At 37.6% G+C, this 9,934-nt stretch overlaps 1 protein-coding gene across 2 annotated transcripts in view; it reads right to left on the bottom strand.

Moving 5' to 3' along the window:
- The window catches only part of myom1b (myomesin 1b), a 40,745-nt gene extending 40,121 nt beyond the window's left edge, over window positions 1–624 (bottom strand). For both annotated transcript variants that reach the window (XM_053628726.1, XM_053628727.1), the window contains exon 1: window positions 516–624. The gene's annotated coding sequence lies outside the window, so the exon portion shown is untranslated. The remainder of the gene's footprint in view (window positions 1–515) is intronic.
- Between the last annotated feature and the right edge of the window lie 9,310 nt (window positions 625–9,934).

Here is a 9,934-nt window from a genome sequence, read left to right on the forward strand (position 1 = left end):
TTATTTTATTTAATTAGTTAGAAACCTCGAATTGTCAAGTGTTTATCTGTCTTTCACTATGATACACTGCCTTATAGTGTTTAGTCATAACATAGTTATCTTTTTGAAATGTCATTAGGTTTAGGTTATCAATATTGGATTTATACAGTTATGAAATGTTCTAATAACAGATGAATTTATGACATTCTACAATGTGAAGTTACTCAGACAAGTAGTTGTGTCTGGGGGATGAGTATTGCTTAACTTATCAGTGTTTTAAATCAGAATTTAGTTGGCAACTCATTTCATTCAGAGAGCCTGTGAATCCAAACCTTTGGTATAAAAGTTCAAAGTTCAGGAAGCACATGCAAAAGGACCATGATGCACTGACAAAATCATTTTGGCAAAATCATGCATCATAATAAATGTAATATAATTCTCTGAGCATCTGACACAACAAACTTTTTAACCTTTACACATAACACTCCAAAAACAATTTCTACTACAAAAGAAAGACCACACACAATCATGCTCACCTTATCCAAAGCTCTGTGGGCTGAAATCAAGTCAGGTAGCATAGAGGTACAAACAAGGCTCCAGGTCCGAGGGAGGATCAACAAAGCTCAAAATTCACGCAAAGTACTGTGCAGTGGAGAAGCAATCTCCAACAACCAAAATAATACTGAGGCGGGCAGACATGCCTCAGCCCCACGCGAGACCTTTTATGGCCAGAGAGGCGTTAAATATAGCTCTAGCTCAGCTATCCCAGTCACACAGATAGGCTACTAATTATCAGGGTATAGGTTGATAAGGTAATCATGTGGAATCACTTACTGAGGTCAATTAAGATCATTTATGTTATTTACGAACTGATATATGGGATTAATCTGACAATTTATCAGCCTTTAAATAAAAAATCTGATGGAAAGAATTATTCTCTCCTACACACCAACAACAAGTCTCTCACTACCTGTGCTCATACCTGTGACACACAAATATTTCCCCAAATGCTTTATTTTCCCCAATACTGTAACTTTTTTTCCCATGACCAGAACTATAAACGTATCTGTCATTGATGGAACTAGAAGACCATACTGGAGAACAGAGCTTTGTTTCGCACTAACAATAGCCATGCTATTGTTACCTCTATTACGTACCAAAGATGTCACGTAAGTGTGTGTGTTTGGGGGGGAAAGTGGGGGTTGGTTTGCTGTCAAGTTTATTTGATTGTATTTTGGCTTCAGTTCTGCATTTCCCTTTAACAAAGATGAGACAACATTATGAGTTCCAGAAGCCTTTCTTACTGTGTAAACATCTATTATTTTGTTTGAAAAAGCACATAAAATGGCTTGTTTAGAAACTGTGCGTATATATGAACAACCTAATCTAAAATCCTTTCACTCTCCTCTATCACCCATATAAAACATAGCTTAACCATAAGCCATCTGAATGTACACATGCCAATAGATGCACATAATTTGTTTGCCAAACTGCAAGGCCTCTAAATATAAAAAGATTTACTGAAGAGTTGTGATGGAGAATTGACAAATCATGACATCATTTCCAACAAGACAGTTTCAAAATTAAAATTTTGTTGCTAAATTGCTCTCAGGCCCCAGGACCTGTTTTTAGCTTTGTCCTGTTTGTCTGGGATATAAATATATTAGAGATGCCAAATGAATAGTAAGTGCACAGATAAGATTTTTTTTTGTTATAGAAAGCTTGCCAGAAAGGTTCAAGAGGTTAAGAATAGAGATCCCACAGGGAGCAACAACAAAACAAAACAAATTTTAAATAAAATACACTCCCACTTACTACATCTCTTCTTCTTCTTCTTCTTTTGGCTGCTCCTCTTAGTGGTCACCACAGTGCATCATCTATCTCTATTATGGAAATCTGGTTTATTAACCGCATGTTTGATTTGGCACAGGTTTTACACCGGATGCCCTTCCTGACACAATCTTCCATTTTATCTGGGCTTGGAACCAGCGCTGAGAGTGCACTAGCTTCTGCAACCCCAGTGGCTGGATTTGGTGCCAAACATTGGGCTCAAACCCACAATCCTTAGAGTTGCATGCTCTACCGACTGAGCTTGCCTGGCACTCCACTTACTACATCTCTACTTGAGACAACTTATGAACTTAAATGATGTGGTTGAGTTTGAGGAACTGTCAGAGCTGAATTAACAGACCATGCTGACAGTGCTGGCACTTCTAACTCTGGGTTTTTGTCCACTGTTTCCAGGGGCATAGTATTAGGGTTCATATTTACTTTAAAAAGAAAAAAGCAGGTGGCCTGCACAAGTCATGTAATGGATATGAAATATATACCAGCATTTCAAAATATTTTATATTTTCAGTTTTTCCAATTTTCATGAAGGGTGCCAGCAATTCTGGAAGGCACAGTAATTCATGATGAAATAGAAATAAAGATAATAGCAGGAAAGACCACTCATTTATTGCCATTTCCCACCTCAACCTTTTTTGGAAGTGATGTCTACTGCCATGTATACTGAAGTTCACATCACATCAGTATAAAAACCAGGGGTGGACAATACTTGACTAATTGTACAACATTACTATACTTAAGTATTATTTTGGGTGTATTTATTCTTTACTACAGTATTACTGAAATTGAATACTTGAACTCTTTTTTTTACTACATTTCCAATAATTTTTTCCCCAACTCCGTCCATTATTATATATATTATTATATTATTATATATATTTAGGCCTTAAATAAGTATGTATTATATATCTCAAAGCTCTCTTCTTCGCTCATCCAGGCAATGATTGTACACTATAAATCAATCAAATGGTCTCAGTTTAGCTTCCACTCATTTCAGATTCATTTCAATCCAATTTGTCATCTGCTATGACTTTCTCATGCTACACAATATATAGTTAATACTCTAGCTATCTGCGCACTTTTGAATATAGACAAGCCTCCCTAGAAGGCACGAACGCCATCTAATATGAAAAAGCATGTTTAGGTAAATTTAGCTAATTTGGTAACATTAACTGGCTATAGTTATTGAAGTTAGATTAAAAATAAATAAATAAATAAATAAATTACACTAGCATCAATTCCAGAAGCTGACAAATGTCAAGCAAAATGTCATACTTGCTTAAGAAATGTTTTTGCAAAAATTAAAACATTTAATTTTAATGATCGAGTACATTTAAAAGTAGCAACTTTTTACTTTCACTTGACTACATTTTTGGCTGGACACTTAAATTTTTAATTGAGTAAGCTTTTGACACATTATCTATACTTTCAGTATGATTTCTCAGTACTTTGTGAACCCCTAATAAAAATGATCAAGACTTCTGTGACTGTACTTGAATGTAATCAAAATGCTTCAGTGTGCCTCAGTGTTTAGTCTCCAAACCTGATCCTGGATCCTGATTTCAGGTTACTGTCTGAGTAGAGCTTCTGTACATAACGGTGTGCATTTCCTCTGGGTTCTCTGGTTTTCTCCCACCATCCAGAAATATGCCGGTAGGTGGATTAACCACAGTAAATGGCTCCTTGGTGCAAATAAGTGTGCATAGTGCCCTGCGATGGACTGGTGTCCCATCCAGGGTGTGCATTCCTGTGTCGCAGCTATTGTTCTGAGGACCCCACAGGCAGACTAGGATAAAGTGGTTACTGAAGATGAATGAATGAATGTATGGGTGCATTACTGTGAGAACAGATGGACATTTACTGTATGGTAGGAAGATCTTAAAATCAAAGGTAAGTCATAGGCCTGTATATACTCCAAAAGTGCAATGACACCCCCTTGTCATGATGTATCTGTTCTTGACTGTCCTCAGCATCTGATATATCTTTTCATGAGATAGATGACCATACACTTTCCATCACACAGGGGAGAAAAATTCTTCTATTAATGTCAGAAAGGCTAAGCAAGAAGGGAAAAACTACATCATCCTACACTGATGTACAAAAAACCAATCATTCACAAGATGATTGGTGGAAGGCAGCATTAAGCCAGACATTGACAACCTGAGGAATGACAGGCCTGAATAGTCCCCTCCCTTACTAAAAAGTGAATCTGTTGTACAGCTAATCATGAAATCTAAGCAGGTTGTTTGTTTTATAAGAACTGATGGTTGTCATATAACAGACAACATTATTGATGTTGGCTATATGACAATATTGACATCTCTCTGGCCTCTCTGGCACCGGAACAGTAGCCATCTGACAGTAGCCATCTGAAAAAGGCTCCTACTATGTCTTCTTATTTTCTTTTTTTTTTAAAACAATAATCACATGTTTTGGTCCCTTCTTCTCCCAGCTCTAAGATTATCTAATAAACTATTACATTAATTTAAATGATCCCACGTATTCCATTTGGATCTATTGTACAGCAAGAGCAGGCATTTCAGTGACAAAGCCTTTATACAGTAACTGTTCCTTTTTAATGGATCTTGGCGGAGCTGTTTTATGCCAAAATTATTGCTTCAAGATTTTTTTGGTATTGCTAAATGTTTCTGAATATTGTTTTTTTTTTTTTTTTTTTTTTTTGCTTTGCACACCAGTGTGTACTATGTGCTGTGAGTACTGTAAAGCCCATACAATACTGCATGTTCTTACTACATATTGTGCATTTCTATGTGCTCAACACCCTGTGGCATTAGAGTACTTTTCTGTAAATCTAATGTAATAAAATATTTTAGTCTGTACTGTATAGTCACTAGTTTATTGTTGTTTGGATAATATTGTATTTCTTTTTACAAACGTTCCATTATAAATTAAAATGGTACATTTCTACCTTATGGAATGTACTAATGCAGCTACGATTTTTTAGGCAACCATGGTGAAACAAACAAACAAACAAACAAAAATAAATCAATGCTGTAACATGTACAACATGTGCTCTGTCAACATACAGTGTAAGATCAAAAGATCACAATTAAAGTGTAGTTCATTTGGCTATGTATTCTTATCAACACCTAAACTTGTTTCTTATGTCTTGATATACTCCTGGGGGAAAAAAAATCTGTGTATAAGCTAGTTATTTTATTCATCTTCAGTAAATGCTTTATCCTGGTCAGAACGGTGGTGGACTAGTTTCGGTCTCCATGTGGAAAAGATTCCTTTATGGTTGAATAATTGACCGAAAGAAATGCCACACTGGCACACGCACCACCCACTCTTGCATGTTTGGTCTCACCTGTCCCCTTTCCTCACACATAAGCCTTTAACACTCATCCTACCAACGTATTTAACATACAAGGACTACCGACTGGGGTCCCTGGGGACCCCAAGAATAAACTACTGTAATAAACAACCATCATAGCAAAATGTTAACTTATTTCTTCTTAAAACATTATTAGTTATGTAATTAACGTTATCTAAAAAAAAAAAAAGATTATTATTATTATTTTAGGAAATTTACGGTTAATTTGCATATTATGTAAAATGAAAATATTAACTTTTCTTTAATAGAAAATTGCAGCTTTTATACCAAGTACAATCCACATTAGTACTTAAAAGCTTATTTACCATCCTTTGATTCTGGTATCTTTTAGTTTTCGCTAATTTCAAGTAAACATTATTTGTGTTATATTTATATGGTGAAACCAACCGGGTGTAACCAGGTGTATCTCGGCGTATTAGTATTCAGTGCGTAACTGACACTTAGACACGAATTATAAAACTGGCACTTCTGCATTGTGTAGACGTGAAGCACTGTCGGCGGGGAGTCATTCAAACACGACACAACAGGCATCGTATCATCTCGGTCTTTTAATCACACCTGATAATACATATAAGCAGCCTCTTTGAGTGAATCGCCCATACAGTGTGCTCTAGAAAATAAACATGATGTATGATGGTCACCATGTGCTCTCATTTCCATTAAAACAAAATACAAAAAGGAGGGTAAAACAACAAAAATAAATCACACTTGTAAGTAAAATAAAATTATACATACAAATTAAAATGAGTATATATGTATATAAATGATGATTTAAATAAAGATGAAATAAGATTTTCCAGAACTCAAAATTAAACCTACCTCTCCCTTTCAATTACACTGCAAAAGGGAAGAGGAGGAGCCAAAACAGGAAATTAAATACAAGCAGGTTTACTCACTCTACCAAACCTAGTAGTGAACTGATTTTGGAGTTAGGGTCAATTGCAGGAACATGTCAACTTGTAGGAACTGGAACAGTAGGTGAAAAACCACTGGCTACAGTGTGTTGGTCAACAACAGACAAATCAGTCTGTGCTTCAGGGACAGTTTGAGACGAAGCTGGGATACAACCCATGAAGCAGTACGGTCATCATCAAAAACAGCTAAGTGAGAAACATCAGACATAGACTCTGCTGGTGACAGGTCATCAGTTACAGGTACTGCTGATTGAGTCAGGTTACATACAGACTGAAAAGGTGTGGAACAGGGATTACTAACATCACATCTACCAGCAGAAAAATTCAACTCTGTTTCAGGTAAAGGGAGAAAGTAACCTGGCGACAGGAGTTTCCGGTGTTCGTTCATTACCAGATCTGTCACAAATCCTATAAATGTGCAAGGATGGTTTGGGAGCAATTATGGAATACATAACAGGTTCCCATTTATCGACAAGCTTGCGCTTACCTCTACCACCTTTGTTAGCAACAAGACCTTGATCACCAATCAACAGAGGTAATCCCTTGACTCTCTTGTCATACTGGCTAGATTGATGTTTTTGTTCCATAGAGGAATTCTTTTGAGCCAACACCATAGCAGACTGCAGATCACTGACAAGGGACTGAACATAGTTATTGTAATCACAGACTTCATATAAAACTATAATGAACTTTCCTTTACTTTTACACTATCTGTTGTTACCTGGACGAGGATGGGTTCCCTTCTGAGTCTGGTTCCTCTCAAGGTTTCTTCCTTTTAATATCTTAGGGAGTTTTTCCTTGCCACCGTCGCCACTGGCCTGCTCAATTGGGATAAATTCACACATTTAAAATCTGTATCCCGTGTTTATATGTTTCTGTAAAGCTTCTTTGGGACAATGACCATTGTAAAAAGCGCTATACAAATAAAGTTGAATTGAATTGAACAATCACAAAGGACACTTTGGAACATGAGGTCAACAGGCAATCTCGGTACACTTCCAAACATTATGTAAAAAGGTACAAAACCAGTTGTTTTGTGAACCGTACAGTTGTACACAAATGTCATTGTATGTACTAACTGTGGCCACTTCTGTTTAGATCTTGATGGATGGGACCGTAGCATATTACCTAACATTCTGGTTCAGTTTCACCATTCCCCATGGGGTGATATGGGGAAGTGTGTGACTTGTCAATGCCAGCTAGATCAAGGAGCTCAGCAACCAACTCACTCTCAATATTAGCTCCCTGGGCTGAATGGATACGCTGAGGGAACGCATAAATGCAGAAAAAGCCATCCCACAGTTTTTTAGCAACACTTGGCACACTGGTAATGACTCGCTGACTGATTTGCTGATGATCCCTTTCTCTTCCATTTCAGAAAGAACCTCTCTCAGCTTTTGGTCATGGGCAGGGGGGATACAGCGATAGGGTAACCGGAATGGGCATTCATCGTACAGACTGATTCTGTGAATGAAATCTCTTACCTCACCACAATCATGCCTATCTCTGGAGAAAACATCATGATAAGACACGACAAGACTAACTCCCTCTTCCATGACTCTGAAACATCACATCCACCAATATCAATATCTTCCAGTTTATACTCTTTAAATAATTGCACAGGGTTGACAGAGGAAATATGATTAACAGAATCAGGGACATCGCCATTAGGTCTGCACAAGCTCTGCATGACATTAACATCTTCCACAGCCAAACAAAAAGACACGTCGGCCAGCTTTGCGTTACAGCGAAGGGTTATTGGGGTCTTTGTAGGATTTAAAACCTTCATCGGCACCCATAGATTACCCAACATAGGAGTCACTACACGTCCGACAAGAACATGACAAGGCGCTGCACGAGAAGTAGTCAGTTCAATGATGACCCTGCTTCCTGGGAAAATAAGAGCGTTAGCAGGTAATTTACTCCAGACAAGATGCTCACACCTAGGAAGCAATGTGACTGCTTGACATAACTTTACTGTGCTGAACTTATCAGGCTGAAGAGAGCCAGACCAATGGGAAATGCAGCTCAAGAGTTCAATAAACTCCCGCACTCAGGGTTACCATTTTCACAGGAGATGAGTTCCCAGTACTTTTCTTCAGACTTCATCTTCCACAAAACACCTTTGATGACATTTTATAACACACTTTATCCATCATGCCGACCATCTGCTGAATACTAACATTTGGAGCAAATGGAACAGCTCTAGGGTTAAGCTGATTAGATGAACACAGTGACTAAAATGACGAGGGTTCTGGTTGTTTCAGAGAATTGGGTAAGGGATCATTACAGACGGTAACAGTGTTCTGATGGCAAGCAGGCATAGACAACGAGTGTGGCGCTCTAGCAGAAGCACTTTTCTGGTCCCTTTGATGACTATCCTGCCGCTCTTGAACTTCAGCGGCATTCCACTGTTCAGCAGGCTTGAACTGAAAAGACATAGAAAGACCTGGATCTGGACAGTGTGTGATAAACATCATAACAGCTTCAGCTGCAGGGTCCTCAACAAACTTGTTACGCCTACACATTCATCAGCTACATCAATATTCTTATTAAGCTGAATTCAGTAGTCCACAGGACACTCCTCTGCTCTAGGAAGGGTGTTATAAAAGTCAGCCATAGGCAAATTAGAATACGTCACTTCACTGAAATTGCGCTTCGGTATGTCAAACACTGTGCCAGGGAGCACTTTAGCAGTCAGCTCTGGGCAACTGCACAAGGATACTTTCAGTATATCCCTCGCTTTTCCAGCTAAGCTGTCTAAAATGAGATCAGAGACCTCAGTCTCATCCATGCATTTCTTACTGTTCAAATAACTGTACATCATGTCTACCCTTGCCTACAGGAAACATGGCATTAGGACTAAAAATATTTGTGTCTTCAAGACTCAGTGTAAAGCAGAAAAAAAAATGATAGCAGATAAAATAAACAAACAAACAAAAAAACAAACACACTAAAGTAAGACTAGTATGCGGATAACCAGATGTACTGTACTGGCATAAAGTTGGCTTGACGTTGGACGTTCGATATTTGCAGATATGTGGAAATTAAGGGACTGTCTCTAAATTTACATACAACATTGGTATACTAGTTTCTAACTTCAATAGCATTTGAAGGGAATGACTTACAGTCACAAAACCAGCTGTAAAATGTTCGACTAGATGTTAGGTATGAAGCACACCTTTTAGATTTTTGATATTCAATAAAATAAACTGTCAAATCATATCTAAACATTGTGATGTTTTACACTGTATGGACTTATACACAAAATATACCATAATATAAAGCTCAATAGCATTTGAACGGAATGGCTTACAGTCACAAAACAAACTGTGAAGTGATCATCTAGGTGTTAGGTATGACACACAACTTTTAGATTTTTAAAATTTATTCAAATAAACCATGAAATCATATGTAAAATTTGACATGAATTTCACTACCAAATGGGCTCAGACACAAAATATACCATAATTTAAAGCTCAATAGCATTTGAACTGAATGGCTTACAGTCACAAAACCAACTGTAAAGTGTTCATCTAGGTGTCAGCTAAAATGCACACAAAATAAAGGTTGAATAAATGTAATTCAAATTGAGATTTTTCAGTTTGTACATAATGTAAAATAGATTGTATTCACATTGAACTATGAACACCACATGCAGTTTTGGCACATGATTTGGCTCATGCTTTGCTCAGGGCATACTGGCATGTAACAAGAGGAGCAAACATTTGCTACTTTCCTGTCTGTGTTTCAGGAGCAAAGGCTACACCTTTCTCGAGTAGATTTTCCAGCCGATCGTTGGACGTCCACAGCAGCAGGTGGAGTTTTCCTGACT

Source organism: Ictalurus furcatus, chromosome 7 (genome assembly GCF_023375685.1).
Source record: "Ictalurus furcatus strain D&B chromosome 7, Billie_1.0, whole genome shotgun sequence".
Lineage (NCBI taxonomy): Eukaryota > Metazoa > Chordata > Actinopteri > Siluriformes > Ictaluridae > Ictalurus > Ictalurus furcatus.